We start from the raw sequence: 25,052 nt of genomic DNA on the forward strand, positions 1-25,052 counted from the left end.
GGTTGCCAGGGGCTGGAGGGGGTGGAGGGTAGACTATTGCCACTTCTGCACACACACACACGTCTTCTCTGACAGTGGCAAAGAAGAGACACTTTCAAGTGTGATACGCCCTGGCCGATGGAATACAGGTGGCAATGTTGTCTGAGACTTTGAAGATAAACCTTTAAGATGCGCTCTTTTATCTCCATTAAAGAGTGGGTCATGCCCTTCTTCTCTCTCTTCGCTTCCAGACATAATGGTTGGAGCCCCTGTGGCCACCCTGAAGCCACGAGGCAGAAGCCCGTGTTGCGGGTGGTGGGGGAGCAAGAGAGAAGCCTGGGCCCCGGAAGCACCCTCCCAGGCATGATCTGCCCACCTTTGGTCCTTTACACGAGACCGCCGCTGTGTGAGATTTTAGCCTGAGCCGACAGAACCCTCTTTCCACAATGGTATTCACTCTTCATTTGTAGCTGAGGCATCACAGTGACCCTACCTGACAAGAGACTCTTTGCCTCCAAACCCACCTAAGCCAGCCAGGCTTGTTATTCCCACTTAGTGTTAGAGAAAGGAAAGAGAGGCTAGGTGTAGGGGGAAATGTTCTCAAGTGAAGATAAAGCAGAGGAACAACAGCTATTTTAAAATAACTTTAAAGCCTGGCTGGTTACGGCTCTGTTGACCATTTGCTCAGTTGCTTAAACTGCCTTGTTGTGCAGTTTCCGTTCCAAAAGTGGGGAAGGATGTGTTCAGATCAGACTCAATGGCTGCTCTGTGGTGTTAATTATACGTCTGCACTTGCGTGTATGCTTGTCTTGTGCCGAAGTGTCTTATATTCCCAACTACACGGTAAGTGTGCAGGGATCGCATCTAATGCATGCCCGGTCTCCTGGTACATACGTGCTGCCTGGGATTATGCATGTGAGGCTCCATTAGAATTGCTTGAGATACGTCAGCCGTCCGCACAGTCGCATATGTCTCACTTGTTTCCTTGCTTTCTTCTCTGAGTTTATTCTAGTAATAAAACTCCTAGTAGTCTTTAAAATGTCTCCTCTAAGTAACCTTTCCTGGCTGTTTTCTCCTTTCTGAGAATCACATGCAAACAACTTGGACTTGCAGATTCTCACTCAGCAGCTGAATGTTTCCAGAGGCTCCGATGTTCCTTTGATTTTCTTTACCTCAGCTCCTTCAGGAAGATAACTTCATTTTACAAAAATGCAAAAATTGTTATTTCAGAAGCTCCAGCATCGTAACTGCCTTGTCTTGTGATTATCTTATACGACTCTTATTGGAATCGCAGTAAAATAACTGGCTTCGTTAAACACACTCTTATTGATGTGCTGTCTCACAGTTCCTCTTCCGTGATCTCACACTTTTTATACTTCGTGCAAAGAAATCTATTATTGCATTAAACTATTTTATTGTCACATTGGTTTTTTAAAAGCACGCCCTGTCAGAATCCTCAGCTATGTGCTTTCGTCTTACTATTTATGACCGGGACAGAAATGAAAACTGCTTCTAAAACCAACATCTCAGCCTCACAGGCCGGGGAATCCACACGCAGCCTCCCAGTGTGCAGATGCGGAAAGCCCTCCGAGCACGGCCTGCAGACAGCTCCTCCCAAACCGTCTCCCTGAGATTCCTCATGATATTTGGGAAGAAATTCCCAAAGAAAATGGTCCGCGGCAGCAGCAGCCCTCCTTCCATAACAGTTCCTTTCTGCAAAGGAAGGCCACATCGAGTCTCCGGGGCACAGGTGGGAGCTCAGAGGTTTGACACGCAGCCAGTCAGGGATAAACCAGGTGAGCTTGTTGAGTCGGTTTGTGGAGCATGTTTTAATGTTAGCCGTTCCACACTAACAGGAAGAATTTTAAAAGAAAGTCCTCTAATTAAATATGGAAGGTGGTAAAAAGGAGAACAAAGCCAGCGTCCCCTTCGTCTCACCCAAGGGCACGATCTGCCTTGGTGCTCACACTAAAAGGTGTCTGGGCAGAGACACACACAATACCCTAGGCCTTGATCTCAGTCTATCCCTTTATTATTATTTTTTTTTAATTTTTTTTTTTTTTGGTGGTGGTATCAGTCCCCTAAGATGAGGTTATTAAGAACCTCTTCAAATGGAGAGAAGTTCAGGTAAATATGTAAATAGGAAAAAATGAAACAACCTATGCACATGTACAAGCCATTGGCTATGCCTGTTGTTCTCTGTCGCTCCCCCAGACCCATTTCTGCCTGGCTCCTTGCCCCGGGAGGCTGACATCTCCGGGCTGCATCACCCAGGCTCCCTGCCCCTGGCTCCGACTTGGGTCAGACCCCTGGGAGGCACCGTTAGTAGATTAGCGAGAAGGAGGAGAAAGAGGTTGGGGTATTCATTTCCTTTCTCCCTTTCTATCTCCCCAGCGTCTGGCGAGGTTCCCTTGTCCTCTTCTCAACACAATTGCCAGGCCCGTGACGGACAGGACGAAGGTGTCCACACTTACTGAAAGAGCTTGGTATCTGTGGCTTTAAGTAAGTGGCCTTTGTCAATGCCATTGCTATAAGAACAGAGGAAGCCAGAGAAAAGTGTGACAGCCGTGGTTCCCAGCTGATCCTTGGGGCCACAGGGGACAGTGCCAAATGAGACTCTCTCTGCGTCCCCCTTCATACCTGCTCAGGCCTCTCCCCTTCACTCATCTAACCCATATTGATGGGGTACCCAAGACCTTTCATCTATGGTTATGGCTTTGAGCCATGATGGCACCCAAAAGTCACTTCCACTCTCCCTTTTCTCAATAGCCCAATCAAATGTTCTCTCTGAAAGTCAAATACCCATTGCTGCTTTCTCCCATGGTCTTTGAGATCCTTCATTCTTCTACTTTAAGGTCAGAATGAAAGATTAGAGTGCTATCCACTGTAGGAGAAATTATAAATACAGGTAAGTACTACAAGAGAGCATGTTCTAGAGAGGCGTCTCCTACTAAGGTCAGGCACGGTGCCGGGCACCACCACACGCACTGCCCAACTTAATCCTCTTAAGAACCTTTGAGGTAGTGAACACTATTTCCTTCATTTCCTAGATAAGAAAACCGATTACTGAGAAGTTACAAAACTTGCCCAAGGTTACACTAGCACCTGACTGCCAAGGCCGGATTCAGACAGACAGACGCCGGAATGCTTGTTCTTAACCTCCACACTGTACCTCTGTGGGAACTCAGACAAGCCCGTCATCCCCCTTTTAGCCTGAATTTCCTCCACTGGAAATAAGGGGCCAAGATTAAATCATTTTTAAAAAGTCCCTCTTGCTTCAAAATTGTGCAGTTTTGCTCGGGAGGCTGTTTTATCTCCATCAACCACCAGGTGGCGCGCGGCCAACCGTGCAGTGGGGATGCCAGCAGGGCTTCAGGGCGAAGATCTGTCTGCCCCCTCAACCCTCTCTGATGTGGCGTGGGAATGGAGTGGAAACCTGTTCCCAGTCGTAATTGGTGCAAAGCTAGCTGCTGCCACATGGCAGAGCCAAGAGTTTAACCAGTTGGTTTGACTCCTTTGGGCATATTTCCATCAGCTGCACGGCTGCCTCTCTCAGTTGACTGGTAAGGCAGGGAACCTGGAGTCTCCAGCCACCAGTTCCTGTTCGCTCTTTTGATGCCCCTTTATGTTTCCTGCAAATGGTGTGTACCTGCAACCTTCAAAAGAAATAAAGGTAACGAGGTGGATGCATGCCACAGCAAGGTGGGTGTTCTTAACCAATGAACGAGACACCTGCTGTCAGTAATAGCACGCCCAAACCCACTCTGAAATCCCCGGGAGGCCTCTGACCACGGGCCCCCATTTGAATGTATGAAAATGTATAAACTGAACTTGGCTTGTGAAGACGGAGACATGGTTTGCGACAGAAGCAGAGCCAGGGGCTTGCTCCCCACAGAAATGATGTCAAGTACACAAATGCCATCTTCAGGGAGAAGCATGGAGGGGTGTGAGCACGTGCTGCTCTGGCAACCTCAGGCGCTGAGAAGTCACAGGACTTCTCCTCGGGGTATTGCCTCTTTCTTGATGGTGGAGCAAGCGAGATCCTGGCTGGCCCAGCCTTGGCCTGCCTTGCTCCACGCTCCGATGCAAACCCTGGGGAATGGGGATAGGCACTGAGGCCTGGGACGCGCAAGTGGGAGGGAAAAGATGGAGACAAGGATTCTTCCTTCTCAGTGCTCTGCCTAAGGTTCATGTGTGTGCACGTTTGCTAACGAATAAAACTGGCAGTGCAGGTACGAGGGTCCCCAAGTCCCAAATCATGGTTGGGACCTCTACCCCGACTGCACTGGCTGCTCACACCCAGGCTCCAGATTCTGGAAGCGTCTGTGGAGAGATCTGGCAACTCAGAGGAATCAGACCAGTTACCCTGGGTGAGTCTTTGGGAAAAGGGGCATTAAATGTCTGCTGAAGAGGAGAAAATTAGGGAGGTCCCTAGGTTCCTTTAAAACTGAGTTTTCCCATTGGGATTCCTGTTTTCTTAGTGTAAAATTTATATATATATATTTCAGTCTCTAAAATACAATTTTTTAAAAATTAAGGATATAGCCCTGACCGGTTTGGCTCAGTGGATAGAGCGTCAGCCTGCGGACTGAAGGGTCACAGGTTCGATTCTGGTCAAGGGCATGTACCTTGGTTGTGGGCACATCCCAAGTGGGGGGTGTGCAGGAGGCAGCTGATTGATGTTTCTCTCTCATCAATGTTTCTGGCTCTCTATCCCTCTCCCTTCCTCTCTGTAAAAAAATCAATAAAATATATTTTAAAAAAATTAAGGATATATTTAGAAAGTGTGGTTTGAAAAGATGGCTCCACAAGAATAAAGTTTCTCTTCCCCTTCAGCTAGGTCACCCAGACACCCCAAAAGCCAGCAATGAGCTCTGGGTCCAGTATCAACATGCTTGTTGGGAGCAATTAGCACTGAGTCAGGTCCAAATACATGTTGGGAGCTGATAGGACTTTAATCATCGCATCCCACTGTGTGAAGAAATATGCACTTATATTAGCTCTCGGTCAGTGACTGTGGCTCCCACATTTATGAGCGTGGAATCTTGTCAGGCTGAACAAATAACATCACACTTGTGGCTCCTCAGGTCCCACCATCTTCCCCGGCATTGACTGTTCTTCCCACGAAATGCCAGCTCTCATCAGCACAGAGAACAAAGCAAGCCAGAATATTAACTTGAGGAGAACGCAGACACCATCTGGTGGCCGTTCGCTATAAATCGTGGCCTCAGATGCAAATTCCTTGCCCAGCGGAGCCTGACCTTCCCATTGGATTTGTAGGCTGCTGGGAGGCAGTCAGCATATCCTGAGAAAGCCCGGGAATACCCAAACCACAGCCCGGCAGGCCTCTCTTTAATTTTCCCCAATTTAAAATACTCCACTCCAAGTATTATAATAACATCCTAACCATGCAGCGCAGGGAGGAAGCTCCGAGCTCTTCCACATCATGAGAAAAAGAAAGAGCCCTTTGAGTTGCAACGTTTTACATTTCTTATGAATGCTCTGCGGTAAAATAGAAATAAATAGCCTGTCTGTAGGGTGTCTTTCTCATTTAACACTTCCTTCCCTGAGTCAAGACCATTTTTACAAGACTAATGCACTACAAACTTAACCTCCCCTAGTCCAACCTCTTATCTCGGGCTCCCTCTGTCCTCTTTTGTAGATGACAGTGACTGAAGTGACTACCTTGGCACTTGTTGATGGGTAACCACGGGACAAGGCTATCCCTGAGCAAAAGCCACGAGCAGGGGCAATGCCCACCCAAGGTCCCTCACCCCCACCCGCTGCCGTCCTTCTCCGGCCTCTGACCACTTCTCTCCCTAACTCCACAGCAGCCCATCCTGGCCAAGGTGGGAAGTTCACGTCCCCATTTTGAAGAACCGTGCTTGCTAAACTAAAACACTCTCTGATATTTTCATTTTTAGAAGGGCCAAGGATGGAATTTGAATAGTATAACTTGGGGGCAGGGGTAGTTAACGCTGTGTGGACAGGACGAGGAGTAACCCTGCTGGAAGCCCCTCCCCCGAGAGTGGGTGCCGGCTTCGCCTGCTGGTGAGGCCGGCCCTCCAGAGAGGATCTCTAAGACCCTGAGCCTCACGCCCTAACAAGCAGACACCCTTCGCCCTAACGCTGGAACCCCACTGCCCATGGCTCTCCTCTCCACGAGCCGAGCACTTGTACCACTTCTCTCTCCTGCTGTGGCCGGGAGAGCTGTGTTCAGACTTGCCTGTTCTGAAATAAATAGCCGGGCACTTCTCAGAAACGGGTGCTTCACGTTAATTAACAGGAAGAAGATGAAACAGGAACCCAGCTCAGAAGGAGCCGTTCCCCTCCCGGATCAGGAGGAACAAGTTGGGGGAGGGGGCAGGGGCCAGGGTGTGGAGGAAGGAGGGGGTGCAGCTGAGCAGGTAGACATTTTCTCAGGCACAAATTGGTTTGTTTTGCCTGGTCTGGGATGAGGAAAGGTAGGAAGGAGGGCAACTCTCTTCCATCACTGGCTTGCCTGGGCGCTTTAGTTAAAGCCAGAGGTGGTCACCAACGCAGCCCGCTGGCAAAGACGAGAGGCCAGGACAATCTGCAGGAGCCCCGGCCCTGAGATCGTGGCGGGGAGAAACCCACATTTCTGACCTCATGGACCTCAGATCGTAAGAACTCCCGAGATGCCATGGACATAAGAGTTTGTCCAAAGTTCTCAGTCACTGAAAAGGTTTGACAGAATAACTCTGAGGTGTGAGTGCCGAGGCACCACCTTGAGAACAGAAACACAGCTGAGCAAGAGGTCAAGTAAACCAGGTGTTATGGCTTCCTAACCTTCACCGGCCCTCGCCCGGGGCAGCTCAGAGTGTGACCTTACGTGGAGAGAAGGTCTTCGCGGAGGTAATCAAGTTACGATGAGGTCCGTAGGGTAGCCCTAACTCAGTGTGATGTCCTGCACAGAAGGGAAGCTTGAACACAGACACCACAGGGACAACCCCCGTGAACAGGAAGATGACCGTCTACAAGCCGAGGAGAAAGGCCTGGGACCAACGCTCCCTCACAGCCCTCAGCAGGAGCCAACCCTGCCGACCTCTTATTTTTGAAGTCTAGCCTCCAGAATGGGAGTTAGCAAGTTTCTATTGGGTAAGCCACCCAGGCCATGGTCCTGAGTTACTCTAGTCCCGGGGAACTAATACGCAGCCTCTACCGCTGGGCATCCCCGGGGCGGCTCTCTGGGTAGGTCCCTCCACCGCTCTGGGTCATTACAAGTTTGGCCCAACACATCCCAGAACCCTTCCCAGCCCGACACTCCAAGCCCCTGGCCTCTGAGCCTATAAGCACAAAGGGCACAGCTGGCCCACTCAGACCTTACGCAGTTAATGGCCCGAGACTCTGCTTCAGTGCAGCGTGTTCCAAAGACACCGCTTTCTTAGCGCCGCTGCTCCCAGAGAGGGGGGCGGGGCAGAGGAGTGCCGCCTGATGTAAAGCATTGTTTAAAATCCTATGTATGTTAGGTATTTGAAACACATTCAACACATGAATCAATAAGTAAGCTACAGGGTATTTCTGCCTTCCCCACAAGCCTGGATCTTGCCTTGAAGTTCAGGGCACATTCTCCGTACGTGTCCTTATTGGCTGGTGGTGAGGAGGAGCCCAGGCCTTTGAACCCACCTTGCTAACCACACTCTCCTCCCGCCGCTTTCCCACAGCTCCCGCCGTCGGGGGCTGGGTTCTGCAGGGGCACACGTGTGCGCTGGTGGATGGCAGGTGCAGGCTTGTTGGCTGAGGAGGTGCAGCCGGGGCGGGTGTGGCGAAGGTGGAGACCAAGGTTGGCACAGGCGAGCAACCCGGGAAGATTTCAGTGGGTCTGTGGGTTCTTGAAGTTGCCTCCTCTTCGGAACACTCGCCTCTGTTCCTTTTCAAGACGTGGATTACGTGGGCAGTAACTGTGGGAACCAGACTTAACGTTTGACAGGTCAATTAAATGGCCGGTTCTGACATTTTGATACTAAAGTCAGTGGTGCGATCATTCCGGGAATGGGTTCAACTGGGACGAGTCCCAGGCCGCCCCCTGCAGAGGCTCCTGGTGTGTAACCCGCTCACGGCCGCCCGGGGCGAATTTGATAAACTCGGAGCAGAGGTCCTGGGCAGCGGGAGAGACCGGGCCTGAGGCTGACCTAATGCAACGTCTCACTGCAGAAGTGGGTGGGGGCGGGGAAGCCTCGAAGGTGTCAGGAAAAGGGAGGGAGAGGGAGGAGAAGGGGGGAAGGGAGGAGGGCAGGCCCCTGGGAGGGTCCATCTGTGCTGAGTGACTAAAGTAAGGGTGATGTCATGAATAATCCGCAGACTTCCAGCTGCTGTAATTCTGTGTGAATAATTCTGATAATGACCCTTTCCTCAGCAAGGGTGGCAGCCAGATAAGCAGGTTGCTAGAGCTTTCCTGTCGGCTTATGCTCGCAGCGCACTCCGTGCCATCTGACCGGAGGTAACGCACAGCGCACAGCCCTGACTGGCATTTCCCCGTGGGCCTGCCGGGACCGCAGGAGAGATGATGACACGAGACCTGTCCCGAGGGAGAGAGCCACCCCGCCAGGTGCTCAAGGCTGTTCCTTTCCTCGGCGCCCCTGGGGCGGCCCCTCCTCTCCTGCCCGTTGGTGGGCACCAGGCAGCCACCAGCACTCCCCAGGCCGGAAGCAGGGTCAGATGGACACAGGCTGCCCCTTGAGGGGGCGGATTTAAAGGTTTTCTTTAAGTCTGGTTCCCACAGTTACTGCCCACTCCATCCACGTCTGGAAGGAGCTTTGTGCGAACGGGAGACAAGCTGTCACACAAGGAGGTGGGCCTGTGGGTTATTTGTGCCTCAAAGTCAAAAGTCTGATGCCAAGCGCCCTGTGCTTCGCACACGGAAGCGCTGTGTTAGCCTGCCCAGGAGCCCTCCCCTCCTCTGCTGAGAGTACTTCCACCGTCTCCATGGGGAACATCCTTCCCTCCACACTCAATCCATGTGGTTGGGGGACTTCACCCCACTCCTGGGCCTGGAGGGGAGCACACAGCCCAGCACTGGCCAGTGAGAGTACTGCCTCTCCCGGGCAGCGATTGGTGCAGGTGCCTGCCAGTCAGGGACACGCTGGGATTTTTGTCATAATCACTGGGAAATCGGTGCTCTCGTCCTGCTGGAGTTGATAAACTAGTTGGATTCATCTAGCATGGCCAGGGGGTACCTCTGCCAACTTGGGAGAAGAGGCTGACCAAGAATAAAGCCACCATAGAATAAAGCCAAGCAGAACTGAGAGAGAGAGAGAGAGAGAGAGAGAGAGAGAGAGAGAGAGAGAGAGGAAGGGAGCAGGAGAGGGAGGGAAGAGGGAAGGTAGTGGGAGGGGGGAGAGAGTGGGAGAGAACACAAATAATAAAATGGATGGAAAGGTAAGTCTGATCACAGGCTGTGTGGGTTGTACTATGTGCTAGTCCTATTTTTCAACTTCTCTGTAGATGTGAAGCTATTTCCAAATTGGGGTTGTTGGCTTTAAGAGGCCGGCACCCGCCTCGGGACAGCGCCCCTCACCCGCTGTGCCTTCGCTGGCTGGCCCTTCCTGTCCTGCGGGCCCTGCTGTGGCTGCGGGAGCAGCACATGAGACGTCTTTCCACATGGATTGGTGGTGCTGTCAAGTGGAATTTAATCCTTCCAAGTCAGAGGGATTATTTTAGATAAGCCATTAAAATTATTAATTAAAATGTTAGTGTCTGATTGCCTTTATTCTCATTTGTGAGAATTCTCTGAGAGCCCAAGCACGCTGCACCCCCCTCTCCTGGCTGCCCCGTGTGATCCACTTAAATCCAGGGCCTGGACGTCTCTCCTGATATCTGCCTGTGCCCGAGGACCCTCTATGGGTGGGGCCTTCGACGACATTCTCCAAGCTAAGAGGAGGCTGAACATTTTGGACTGATACTTTTGGAGCCTCTAGTAGGTGCAAGGCCACTTTGGTAAAGCCTGGTCATTGTCCTCAAGCAGCTTACAGTCTAAAATGAGAAAGCAAGGAAACACCCAGAAAGCGAGATAATCATAGAAGGCGTATTTCCGTAGGTCCCCACATGGGAACTATCAGCAGGCAATGAAAATGAATGGACTCATTAGTGGAAAACTGTAAGGACTCCAAATATTCAGAAGAGGAAAGGATTCCTGTGGGTGAACACCTTGAAGGAGGCTGTGTGGAAGGAAGGGGTGAGACGGAGATGGAGGGTGAATAGGACCTGTGTACAGAAGAGAGGTTTCCCAAAGGGGTGGACCCCGTGCGCTGAACCATGGAGATGAGAATGCTCAGGCCTATTTGAAGTCCAGGGGATGGGCCAGTTTGTCAGAAGTTGGGAGTGTGGGAAGGAGAATGAGAGATAACTTTCTTTGAGTAAAGGGGCAATGAATATCCGTAGCTTTGAATCCCAGCAGCGTGGGTTTTGTGGATGATGGAGAATCAAAGAAAAGGTCTGGGGAGCAGGGGCGGAGGGGAGGAAGGACCCTTCAGAAGCTATTGACTCCTAGAGCCCAGTTATTTGTGCCCACTGTGATTCAGGTACTTCCAATACTTACCTCTGACCCTCACAAAAACCCTGCAAGGCAGAGATAAGCACCTCCACATTGGCATGAAGAACTATAATTCCTGGGGAGGGCAAGTGCTTTGCCTCGGAGCATGCAGGTCGGAAGGGACAGAGCCATGGGCCAAACTGAGGCCTGTCCAGAGTTCAGGGTGGAGCGCCCCACTTGACACCTTCTCCCCGCCCTGTTGTTTACTAGGGACAGAGAGCCGTAGGGCCCGAATCAGGGCAGTGGCAATGGACATGGGAGAAAGAAGAAAGATGTGGGGTAAACGAGAAGGAAAAATTGACAAGACTGGTGAACAATTATATTTAGGAGGTGACTGAAAAGAAGTTAGAGCTTCATTTTGCTCTTCAAGCAAGAAGTTACTGCTACCACTAGGCTAGTTATTTGGAGAAAGAAAAAAACAACAACAAACGATCACATTATGGACCCTGCATTTGAAAACATTATAGTCTAGCCTTAGCCCAGTGGTCGGCAAACTGCGGCTCGCGAGCCACATGCGGCTCTTTGGCCCCTTGAGTGTGGCTCTTCCACAAAATACCACGTGTGGGCGCGCACGTACAGTGCGATTGAAACTTCGTGGCCCATGCGCAGAAGTCGGTTTTCGGCTCTCAAAAGAAATTTCAATCGTTGTACTGTTGATATTTGGCTCTGTTGACTAATGAGTTTGCCGACCACTGCCCTAGCCCGTTTGGGTCAGTGGTTAGAGTATTGGCCTGTGAACTGAAGGGCCCCAGGTTCAATTCCAGTCAAAGGCACATGCTAGGGTTGTGGGCTAGATCCCCAATAGGGGGTGTGCAGGAGGCAGCCAATCAATGATTCCCTCTCATCATCGAGGTTTCTATCTCTCTCTCCCTCTCCCTTCCTCTCTGAAATCAATAAAAAACTATATAAAAGGAAACATTATAGTCTAGCATAAGATGTTAAAATGTACATAAATATGTATAATGCGGGAAAGAATTAGATACATGCTATAAGAGTGAAATACTCAAAGTGCTGTAGATAGAAGGGAGAAAATTAAGCATTCATGTAAGAGAAAATACTTGCTCTGAACTTTCAGTAGTGGAAACAGCTTTGAATGGCAGAGGGAAGAAGTGAGGGGAGGATAGCCTAGATCAGTGATTTTCCACCTTTCTCATCTCACGGCACATAAACTAATTACTAAAATTCTGCAGCACACCAAAGAAATATATTCTTTGCTGATCTGACAAAAAAATAGGTATAATTTTGATTCATTCACACCGGACGGCTATTGTTGTGTTGGCTGTTGTCCTATTTTTACTTGACAATCTCAGGGAAAAGAGGTCAGTGCCCCTGACTAAATAGTCAGGTGTTGCATGCTTTACAAATTCTTGCGGCACACCAGTTGAAAATCGCTGATCTAGATCAAGGTTTCTCAACCATGGCAGTATTGATTGACATTTTAAACTGGGATAATTCTGTGCTGTGGGGGCCTGTCCTGTGTACTGTGGGATGTTTAGCAGCATCTCTGGCTTCTACCCACTAGATATCCCTTCCAGTTCAGACAGCCAAAATGTCTCCAGACATTGCTAAATTTCCCCTGGAGGGCAAAATCGACCTTGGAAAGAACCACTGTTCTAATCTAAGAGAATGATGTTAGAAAGGGAGTATGTTTGGGGAATAACAAAGCATCTGTATGAGCCTATTTCAAAATGTGTTCCTGGGAACATTAGCGTCTAGTGAGGTAAGTGATGTTCCTTAAATAAGATTCATGGTTAAGCAGCATTGGGAAATACCACATACTTTCTCCCTCAATTGGAAATTCATAATGTACATTAGAATAGTAAAAGCTTTGAGAGATTATGCAGAAATGCTAGTTGGCATTGGTTAATTTCATTATCAAAGCACTTAAAAAAAAAAAGTCAAGGAGCAAGTATTAACTTCCTCAAGGGCACTGTTGTATTGCAGGACACAACTTGAAAAAATGATGGCATATTTGACTGATCAAAGCTGTGAAAATACAGATAGATCCTAGCACTAGATTCAGGGAGGGCTGACTTTTATTTAGTCTAAATTTCATTTAGAAATCAGAGTTTCATTTAGTCAATGATAGGGAGGTAGCCAGCAGGTAACATAATTAAATCTTTGGTTATTCATTCAGCATGTTGAGCAATCTTAATCTAGTAGCAGCAAGCCAGATAGATTAGAAGATGTAGAAACAGGAAACAAAGTACATTGCAAAAGTAAGAGCAGAAATGATGGAAGGAAGAGGCGCGTGTAAAAAGCATTTTAGAGATTAACAGAACATCGTGTCTGATTCGTTGGAGGGTGGCGCAAGAAATAAAGGAGTCAATGATGGTTATACATATTTTAGGCTTGAGTTACTGGGAGCTTCTTGAACAGAGAGAGGATAGTCAGGAAAAGAATTTGGGGGAGAAACTCTTATTTTGGACATGTTGAATGTGAGGGGTTAGTAGGACATCCACAGTCAGATGTCCAGTAGGTAGCTGGAATTGAGAGTCAAGAGTGAAAATGGAACTGGAAATACATTTTTGGAAGTCATTTTCTTTTAGGTAATAAAAGAAGTTGTGAGGGTGGATGTGGCGGTTAAAGGGGGAAAGAATGGGAGAGGAGAAAAGAGGAGAGAGCTCAGAATAGTGACTTGCAGAACATCTGGCTCTGAGAGCATGGAAGAAGGACGATGATGTTATGAAGGGAATGGAGGGTCTGTTAGAAAAGCAGAAGATCCGAGGAAAAATGGTGAGGAAGCCAAAGGGGACGAAAGTGTCAAGAAGCAACTGACCATTACAAAGAGATCAAAGAAGACGCACACTGGAAGGAGCCACTGGATTTCCGATGAGGGTCAAAGGAAAAAGAATCTCTGTAAACTGGTGGGGCTAGAAACTAAATTTCAAGGAATGAGTGGGTAGGAAGGAAGTGAAGACAATGAATACAAATTCTTCTTTTGAAACGTTTGCTTAGAAGTAGTAGCCACTGAAGGCATTGAAACAAGATTTGTTTATTTGTTTGTTTGGGGATGGGGAGATTTGACCATGTTTACTGACAACAACTAAGGAACCAGAGGAGATTAAGAGATTCAAGAAAGAGGAGTGATAATTAATAGGGCAAGGCTTAGGATGAGTCAACTGAGATGAGATCAAGGTCAGAGATTCTTTTACAAAAGAGGAGAAGCATGCCTTCCTCGAGTTAGGAGTAAGGAGAAGATAGATAAGAAAATAGAGAAATCTTGAGGTGGAGGCCTCCATAAATTCAAACCTTTATAAATTCAGAGATCTAGGTCATCAGCTGACAACATGGGAAGCAGGAATCAGAATTTTGAGAGTGTAGGAAATAGTTAGCTGTTACAAAAAATATGAAGAGTTTTTTTGTTTAAAAGATGGCTAATAGGTTGTCCAATCTAGAATGAAACCTAGAATTTGCTCCATGGACTTTAAGCTGACCCAACAGGTATAATTTGGTGACTTTCTTTAGGAATGCTCAGAAACAAAGAAAGTAAAAAATGGGCAATAAAAACAGATCCACAATGGGTGATCTCAACATTGGTGTTATTAGACAAGGACTTTAAAATAACTGATCAATATGATCAAGAAAATAAATGACAAAATGAAAAAATTTGCCAAAGAATTAGAATCTATAAAAGTAACCACGCTGCCCTGGCTGGTGTGGCTCAGTTGGTTGGATATCATCTCATGCTCGAAAAGGTTGCAGGTTTGATTCCTGGGCACATACATAGGTTTCAGCTTTGATCCCCATTCAGGGTTGAAGATTTTAACACACCTTTCTCAGAAACTAGATTTAACACACAAGTAAACTAAAGCAAACAGCCACAAACCAGGAAAGACATAGAAAATTTGAAACATATAATTCACAAACTTGAACTAACTTAAATGTTCTAAATACTATACCTAACAACTGCAGAATAGATATATTTTTATGTTCACATAGATCTTTTTGCTCTAATGCTGAGCCACACAACAAATTCAACTTCAAAGAATTGAAAGCATACAGATTATGTCTATGATTAAAATGGAATTAAGCAAGAAATCAATAACAAAAAATAAGTCAAGCCTGGCCTGTGTAGCTCAGTGGTTGAGTGTTGACCCCATGCATTAAGATAAGCATACCAAACTCAAAGGCTAACACAGGCCAAATAAACAAGGTTTAAATTTATGTGGGCCACAAAAAAACAAAAGCTTCAATTTTCATAGAAACCTTTCAAAAGGTTTATTTTGATGGAGACATGCTGAATACAAAGGGCTGAAATAAATGAGTAGTCGTTAATATAAAGCAATAGAACATTTTAATAAAAATTTTTTTAACATGAACTTATCAGACACTGAATAACTGCACAAATTAATAAGCATAACACAAATAAACCTATTTTTCTTATGCTCCGAAAGTTAAATATTTCCTGTTGTGCACACCAAACAAGTCATACAAGACTAATGACGTGGCAATCGGCTGCTAAAATATTCATTGCCAGTATTAGTGGAGAGAAATGGTGTGCCTGCACGTAAGGCGCATAAGGAAAATGAATGCATCATGATTATAGCAATCAGTCATTAGCGAACATTGTAGTTTGTTATTAATAACTAGAGGCCCAATGCACGAAATTAATACAAGAGTAGACCTTCCTTTCCCCGGCTGCCCGCATTGGCTTCCCTCTGGCACCAGGGACCCGGGCTTCCCTCACAGCCCGGAAGGATGTCTGGTCTAATTAGCATATTACGCTAATATTATTAGAGATTATGTATAACAGGCTATTGTAAAAATTTAGTTATGAAATTTTTATTAAAACGTTTCTTACATACCGTTATATTGGCTGGGCCACAAAAATATTCATTGTGGTCCACATGTGGTCCGTGGGTCACAAGTTTGACATGCTTGCATTAAGAGGTCCTGGTTCCAGTCAAGACACATGCCCGGGTTGTGGGCTCCATCCCTGGCAGGGGGCATGCAGAAGGCAGCTGACAGATGTTGAAGTTTCTCTCTCATTGATGTTTCTCTCCTTTCTTCTCTCTCTAAAAATCAATAAAAACATAGGTGTGTGTTTTTTTTAATTTGGTATTTCCCCAATATTATATAATATTAGGCAATGCACTACTAAATAACCCCATGGGTCAGAGACAATCTCAGTGGAATTGGAAAATATTTCAACTTGGTGATAATGAAAATATTACAAAAAAAAAACCATGTGATATGCAGCTAAGGTCACTCTTAGAGGAAAATGTGTAGTCTTAAAATGAATAGTTTAGGAGAAAATATTTGAATAGTAAAGAAGACTGAAAATTAATGATCCATTCAGCTCAATCTATAGATAAACTATTAGAATTAATAAGTAAAATAAGCAAATCTGCAGGAAACAAGATCAATACACAAAAATCAATTGTATTTCTAATACCCACAAGAATAATTAGAAAATTAAATTTGAAACTTGAAACCATATACAATAGCATTAAAAAAATAAATGCTTAGGAATAATTCTAACAAAAGATGTGCAAGATCTCTATATAGAAACTATAAACATAATTTTAAAATGTTAAAGAAAATCTAAATAAATTGAGCATATAATATTTTAAAGATATCAATTTCCCCCAAATCCATCCAGAGATTCAATGTAAACCTCCAAAATATCCTGGCAAGTTTTGTTGGCTTATTTTTAAGATGGAACTTGACAAATGAATTTAAATTATATATGGAAATACAAAGGGCCAAGAGTAACCAGGACAATCATGAAGAACAAAGCTGAAAGACACCCGCTATCACAAGTTACTATGATGCCAGGCAATGAAGAGAGTGTGGTATTGGCATGAGAGAAAAATAGATCAACAGAATAGAATAGAGAAACTGAAAACAAACCGGCACTCGAGTTATAACAAAGATGATATTGTAGCACAGTGGGGGAAAGGACAGTCTTCTTGACCAGTGACTCTGGGTCTGTGGATATCGATATGTAGAAAACCTCTTAATCTCTAACTCACATGATTAAAAGGAAAATCCAGCTGGATTGTAGATCTAAATGTGAAAAGTAAAACAATGACACTTTGAGAAGATCACACAGGAGAATATTTTAGTGCTATTAAGATATGCAGAGATTTCTTAAACAGGACATGAAAGTCACTTAATCATAAGAGAAAACATTGATAAATTAGACTACATGAAAATAAAGAACTTCTGTTCATCAAAAGATACCATTTTAAGAGAATGAAAAGGCAAACCACAGACTGGAAAAAAAAAGAGATATGCAATATATATTTCTAACAAAGAACTCATTCAGAATGAATAAAGAAGTCCTTTACGTTACTAACAGAAAAAATAAAGGCGGGGGGGGGGGGGGGTGGGACGGGCAAGGAACTTCGCATGCAGATCACCAGAGAATATCCAAATGGCCAGTATGCACCAGGGAAATGCAAATTTAAACCACAATTAGATGCCACTCTTTATCCACCAGAATGGTTAATAGTAAAACAACTGAGTGTTGGTGAAGGTGTGGACCAACAAGAAATCTCACATACTGGTGGTGGGTGAACAAATTGGTGCAACAAATTTGGAAAACTGTTTGATAATATCTACTAAAGCTAAATATATGCATAGATTATGACCCAGCAATTCTACTCGTAGGTAGATATTCAACAGAAGGGCACACATGTGATCACAAAAAGACATTTAAAATGTTCCCTGTAAAAAAAATTAAAAAATAAAAATAAATAAAATAAAATAAAATAAAATGTTCCCTGTAGTAGCCATAATAATAAAAAACTAGAAACAACCCAAAGTCCCTCAACATTAAAATGGATAAATAAGTTATGACAAATTTACCTAATAAAATGTCATAAAACATTGAAAATTAATTAAGTATTGCTCTATGAAACAACAGGAATGATTCTTATAAAAATAATATTAAACAAAGGAGGTCAGACACAGAATAATATATATTGAATGGTTCAATTTATATAAGGTTCAAAAACACTGGCAACCATCTCACACCCAAGAGGATGGCTATTATAAAACAAACAAAAACACATAAAATAACAAGTGTTGGCAAGGATGTGGGAGAAATTAGAACTCTTTTGCACAGTTAGTGGGAATGAAAAATGATGCAGCCACTATGGAAAATGATATGGTGGTTCCTCGAAAAATTAAGAATATAAATACTACATGACGCAGCAATCCTACTTTTGGGTATTTTATGTGTATTTTACCACAATTAAAAATTTTAAAAAATTAATGAAGGAAAAATGAATGCGGTGATTGACATCAGTCCAGTGGTTATCACAAGTAATCAAATAATGCAAATTTATTTATTTATTTATTTTAATATATATTTTTATTGATTTCAGAGAGAAAGGAAGAGGGAGAGAGAAATAGAAACATCAATGATCAGAGAGAATCATTGATCAGCTGCCTCCTGCATGTCCGACATTGGGGATTGAGCCTGCAACCTGGGCATGTGTCCTGACTTGAATCGAACAATGATCTCCTGGTTCATAGGTTGATGCTCAACCAATGAGCCACACCGTCCAGGCAAAGAAATGCAAGTTTAAACTGTTACATATATGGGTTCTTCATATTGGCAAAGTTTAAAAAGCATCTTAGAGCCTGGCAAGCAAGCATATGGGGAAATTGCCATTATTGTACTCTGAGGTTGAGATTATAAATTGCAGGGCAAAAGACTACTCTTTATCAAAATTTAAAATAAACTTTCCCTTTGATGCAGCAATTTAATTTCTAGAAATTTACTTTTAAGTAAATAATCAGCCAAAATCCAAAATATGTCCATTGTAGTATAGTTTATAATAAAACATTAGAAAAATTTCATATACATCAAATCATATATAATAAATTACAAACTCATATACAATGAAATACATACACATACACACATACACATCTGGAAAAATGCTCACCAAATTTAAACAGTTGTTATCTCACAGTGGTAGACGTGAGCTTTCTTTATTTAAAATTTTTTTTTTCTATTGCCCAGCCAGTGTTGTTCAGTGGTTGAGCATCAACCCATGAACCAGGAGGTCAGGGTTCAATTCCTGGTCAGGGCACATGCCTAGGTTGCGAGCTCGATCCCCAGTGGGGGGCATGCAGGAGGCAGCAGATCCATGATTCTCTCTCATCATTGATGTTTCTATCTCTCTCTCCCTCTCCCTTCCTCTCTCTGAAATCAATACAAAAATATTTTTTAAAATAAAAGGTTTTTAATTGATTTCTTTCTTTTTTTTAGAGAGAGAGAGAGAGAGAGAGAGAGAGCTGGATGTGAGAGCAGAATGTTGATCAGCTGTCTCCTGCATGCCCCCCACCAGGGACTGAGCCCGAAACCAGGCCATGTGCCCTGACCTGGAATTAAACCAGCAACCTTCTGGTGCACAGGATGAAGCCCAACCAACTGAGCCACACTGGCCAAGGCTCAGTTTTCTTTTTAATGTTTGAATTTTTGAATGAGTACTGTGTTAAGAAAAAACAGGACAATAATCTGAATAATCTGGTCTGTTTTAGTCATAGGCAACACTTTCACATTCCTGTGTTCGTTGTCATGTTTCCCGCTTATTCTACCAACCTCCCATGGAAATGGCAAATCAGACTGAGAAGTCGAGGATGGGTGGGCTCTTTGGGGTTTAAAGTCTCTGCTGCATTTACACTGAGTGGTAGACTCCAATGGACCACCAAAGCGATGGGAAGGCCTTCTCTCTGCCCCAGGCACATTGCAAACGATTAAGTTGCTTTCCGTGAGCCGAAATGTTTGCTTTCCCCCAGGAGCTGAGGCTGGGCCTCCTCCTCTGACCCTCTCTGGAGCAGGAAGGCAAGGCCTTGTTTTCCCCTTCAGAGTTGTCTAGCTGGGAGCTTTGCATTTGTATAGGAATCTAAGAGCTTGGAGCCATTAATCCTCACTACAATGATAGGTAGCGTGTTCTACCAAAAGGAGTTTGAACCCTTCAATCCTCATGGTAATCTCTCTTCCACTTTCTTTCATTCTAATCAGCAGCTAGGGGATTGGTAACTAGGTGGAAGGAGGCAAGCAAGAGGAGAGAGGAAACATTTAAGACCTGGGCTCCTCAAGATACTGCTTTCAAGAATCACACTGTTTACATACACCACGGACATAAGAACTTGAAGAGCTGGAAATTTTGACTTTCCCTCAAGTGGCTGCTGCCAGTATAGACATTTCAGTGCCTTGGCATTCTCTTCAGAGGGTCAACTGTGATAACATTCCTACCTTTAATAGTTACAGTTTTGAGAACTGGAGATGCTCAAAGTATTGGCCCCAAAGCTTCAAAAATGGGCCCTAGGACCTAACTGCAAGCAACTCTCTGCCCTGACCTGCAAGGAGGGCCTTTCCTTAGAGAACTCGGCCAGGAAGCCCAGAGTCACGTGGATCCCCCATGCCACCTCCCCACTCGTGCAGGGCACCTCCCGCTAATCTGGAAGTCTGGTTATAAGCCAAGGGGACCTGTTATATAACTCTGAAAGTTTAAACTTGGGGAAACGCACGCATAGCTAAACAAGGGCCTGGTGAAAAGGAGCAAACATGTTTGCTCCTAGATCCTATTTCTCTATTTTATCGCCCTGAAAAGCAATTTATGGTATTAATTAGTACATCTCCCTATCTTCCTGGCTGCCCAAATGGCTATGTCATCCAACAAATTTATAAAAGTCCTTGCTGCCTTTTAGGACCCTTTAAAGGTCATCCCATGTGTGCAAATAGAAGTGAAAATTGTTATAAGTGCCCGTTGTACTCATCTTTGCACGTCTTTCTTATGACCCACACCGAGAGCCACATCTCCCAGCCCCAGGGAGTGAAGGCGCTCCTTCCTGGAGCCTGTGTGCCTGGGAGGGTCAAAGGCACTGAATAAGCTCCCCTTTCCCTCCAACCCACAGGAGCCTGGAAGCAGAGACTGCACCAGAAATTTCAGTAATGGCCTGAAATGAGGGGGTGAGGGGCAACCTGAGAGGGAAGTGCCAAGGTCCCAGTGATGGGGCCCAACCCCCAGCCCCCAGCCCCCAGCCCCCAGCTTTGGGCTCTGCACTTCTGTTCCCCATCAGCTCTGTGCTGCCAGGAGGCAGTCAGGCAGCTGCAAGGCCGGCAGCCTTTCCAGGTGGTGCAGAGAGAAGGAGAGAAGGGACAGAAATGCACCGTCGCTGAGAGGAAGGCAGACTGGGCCTCAGGCTAATCCCTGTGAGAACTGTTTGCTCAGGGAGACCGGGCAGAAGTCCAGGAGCCAGGGCCCTGGGTGCTGTCCCATGAGAGAGATAATTCCACCACCCACTCTGCCTGCTCAGTGGGAGACAGCTGGGAACCAGGAGGGGCACTGTCCCTGGGAGCACAGACACCCCCCCCCCCCCAATAAACGGGGGCATTTGTACAGCTGACACTAGGCCCTATGGGAGGGCTCTGTCTATGAGACTTCTGGAGGGGAAGGCAGGTGGTTCATCTCAATGCCAATTGGTGTATTTAGCTTTAACAAAATGAGATAAAAATAAGGACAATGCAGTGAGCTTTTCAAAAAGCTAAGTGTATTTAATTTAAAGATTGTTCTTAGTCTAATTCTGTGTCCAGCCTAACGTTTCGATTTACTTTACTGATGGAGCCACTAGGTGATCATTGCTGTTTTTCTTAAAGCCCTTCCTAGCCAACTTGTCCAGTTTTTTTCTTTTGATTTTATTGGCCCATGAAAACTCAGCCTTCAGAGGTAAAAAGCATCCAAAGGCATGTTTTTTGGCCCCTTTCTTCTGCCTGTGTCTTATTTCATAGTATGTACACCTAACATTCATTTCCTTTAGTCATTCAACAGACATCAAGTAAGCATCTACTATGAGTTGGATACTTTATTCCTTTTATTTTTTTTAATTTCTTTATTGATTAAGGTGTCACATATGAGTTGGATACTTTACTGATATATAATGTTTATTTCAGGGGATAAAAGATTTTGATTTAAAAAAAGATTTGATTATATCACAAAGGAACAACATAAAACAAAAGTATTAAATGGATATCCTATTTATCCTCAACACATTTAATCCACGAAAAACTTAACTATGGTTTAGTCAATAACGTTTCATCAGGCAATTACCATCAAGGAACTTTCGCTTTGATCATAAAGCCTAGTTGTTGTTGTTTAGCAAAATTATTATTTAAAACGTCATGAATCTAAATTCTCCCCAAATTAAAGTGACCACTGCTGCTCTGATTGTCCTTCCTTTTAGTTTCTATCTAGATTCACCATTGCATGAATTCTACCCAGGGAATGATCGTGGTAGAGACTTCTAGGGACTGGGTTTCAGGCTCACTTGTTACGCCAGCATATCCTGACTCTTTCAGCCTTCCTAGTTTAAACTTATTTCCCCTTGATTGCTGAGTAGGGATGATCTAACACCCAGTGAAGTAAGTTATGCTTCTAACATGTGATTTGAAGGTTTCTCACCCCAAATCACTTCTCTCTTTGTTGTCTAAGTTTCTACCTTAAGTGATTTGACCTCAGGCCTCTTTAAGCTTCCCTCTCCTCAACTGTGATGTGGAATAAAAACAGTTCCTTTCTCACAGGGCTGTGCTGAAAAATATGTAATATAATTTGATTAAGTCACTTAACATGGTGCCTGCCACATAGTAATAATTCAATGGTGATTATTATTATTACTATTATTATTGGTATTAATTTCCTAGGGCTGCTGTAATCAAGGACCACAAACCGGGTGACTTAAAACAACAGAAATTTATTGTCTCACAGTTCTGGAGCCAGAAGTCTGGAATGAAGGTGCTGGCAGGGCTGGTTCCTCTGAGGGCCCTGAGGAAGGATCTCCGCTGGTTTGCTGACAGTCTCTGGTGTGGCTTGGCTTCTGCTGAGTCACTCCAATCTCCACCTTCACCATCACATGGCACTCTCCCCGTGTGTCTCTGTTGTCACATGTCCGTTGTCTTAGAACACCAGTCACATTGGATTAGGGGCCCACCCCGCTCCAGTACCTCTTAACTTAATTACACTTGCAAGGACCCTATTTCCAAATAAAGTTACATTCTGAGCTATTGGGGGTTAGGACTTCAACCCAATTCAACCCATGACACAAAGGATAGGATTTTGTTTATTATGATTATTATTACTTTAAAATTTTATATTACTTAAAAATATTTTTATTATGGTTATAATAATAATAATAATAGTTATTATCGTTTTCATCATTTTTCTATTGTCAAGTTTTCATACTTTGGCTCAGGGCAGATCATCACCAAATGCAGGCCTCATGGCAGTTCCTTAAAGCAGTCCAACACAATTCCCTGTTGGGGTTCCCCCATCCAACCCACATCCCACCCCAACCCCCACCCCCAAGCAGAGCAAGTTACTCCTCTTCTCTCCATCAACACAGTGATTCTCCCCTCACCCCTCTCTGCCTGTCTTCACCACCTCTCCAACTTCCGCTGGCCACATCCAAGGTGAGGAGGGACCTCGCCGATGGAAGCCAACAGCAGCCTGACCTCACGCACGTGCACTGTGCTATGAGATGAGGAGGCTGCCTCTGTGACCATCCGTGCACTGTGCTATGAGACGAGGAGGCTGCCTCTGTGACCCTCCCCGCGGGTGTCTCGCTGCTGTGGGGCCACTCTTCACACACCACTGAGCCTGCCTCATGCACCGGGCGTCCTGGACACCTGAAGATGTCAGCCAGGAGCCATCCCACAGCATCAATTTTCAACTGGTGTGCTGCAAGAATGTTTTAAACATGCAACACCTGACTATTTAGTCAGGGACACTGACCTCTTTTCCCTTAGATTGTCAAATTAAAAAAAAAATGACAGTAGCCAACACAACAATAGCCATCCAATGTGAATGAATCAAAATTATACCTATTTTTTTTTGTCAGATTGGCAAAAAAAAATACATTTTTTGGTGTGCTGCAAAATTTTAGTAACTGATTTATGTGTGCCATGAGGTGAAAAAGGTTGAAAATTGCTGCTCTACAGGAATAACTTGCGTTTACAATCTCTGGCCTTCATTAGGGTGGTGTGCCAATCTTCCTCTTTTTTGGGTTATTATTTTCTCTTGCAAATGGTATCCCATTTAAATGCATGAGGCTGTTTTACTAATTAAAGAAAGCCTGTGGCCGATCCTGTTGTCAACGGAATAAAATAATCACCCACTACTGTGTTTTGGGCAAATTCAGATTTTCAGAGGTGGTATTGGGTTTGCTTATATGGCAGTGCACCTAGGCAAGGCTTTGCAGCTTAAAGACTTGGGTGTGACTGTCAGTTAGGATGGAGCAATGACAGGCATATTTGGGCCATTGACTTCTGACTTCTGTCGGGTTCTGTCCTCCAGGATCTTTAGTCCCCGGACTGAGTGGCCATGGTGGGCCCATGATACCCCGGATTACTGTGTGGCATCGGATCTGGCCCTCCCAGAGTTTGCAGACTCCCAGGAAGGAGTGCAGCTCTGATCTGGAGCCCCATTCTTTATCCCAGGCTGTCTGCCTCATCCTACATCCACCTCAGGAGCTGGATTACCGAGCCCAAAAGAATCTTTATGACTACATTTACTACCTACCCTGGCTTAGAGCAAAGGGAAAAGGGAAGGAGTGTTCTTCACCTCTGTTTCAAGTTGCAAGATTTAGCAAATAAAAAATATGACACCCAGTTAAATTGGACTCTCAAATAGCAACAAATAATTTTTATCATCCTATTTTTAATTCAGCATAACTATAGTTCAGTAGTGTAAAGTATATTCACATAACAAGTGATTTTTTAAATATAAGTATGTCCCAGGCAATATTTGGGACATACTTATACTAAAAATAATTCACTGATTATCTGGAATTCAAACTTAACTTGGTATGCTACATTTTTATCTAGCAACTCTGCCACCATTGGTCCAGGCTCAGCTCACTCATTCAATTGTTTGTTTTTGTTACTGGTTCCTACTGGTTCTAGGCTCTGCAAAGACAAAGGGCCCTTAGGGAACCGAGGTTGTCCTGCTCTAACCACCTAGGTGAGAGGCTGCCACGCCTAGGACACACACTACAAGCTTAAAAGGTGATTTCCAGCAGCTGGGTCCCTGAACAAAATCATCATCAGGAACAGGGTCTCTCTGTAGTGTCCACTTGTCACCCTGCCCTTCCCTGGGCAGCCCCCTTCCAGGTCATAACATCCTAGCCACGCCCTAACTGATAAACATCAGGTGCCAATATGTTTAGAATGTGACCTTCTTTCAGCCATACTTGGTTTCTTTCCCCAGTGGACTCAAGTGATCAAAACAGAAGGGTGGCACCTGTTGCTTGTGTGGGGTGAGTCTGCCCAGCCCTTGGGGCCACGGAGCCTAAGACTGCTCACCTCAGCTACTGATAAGACTCCTCACCCTGCAGCTCTTCTGAGAGGAGTGAGTTATTTACAAGAAACTCTTCAAGGACTCCATGTTTAACAGCAAATTCGAATTCCCCTTGGTGTTCTAGTTTATAGAGCCGAGATTCCCAGAGTGGAGCTAGAAAAGGAAAGCCCATAATGAGAAATCCTTAGAGAATAGGCAGTTCCAGT

Source organism: Cnephaeus nilssonii (genome assembly GCF_951640355.1).
Source record: "Cnephaeus nilssonii genome assembly, chromosome: 5".
In the NCBI taxonomy this organism is placed as follows: Eukaryota; Metazoa; Chordata; class Mammalia; order Chiroptera; family Vespertilionidae; genus Cnephaeus; species Cnephaeus nilssonii.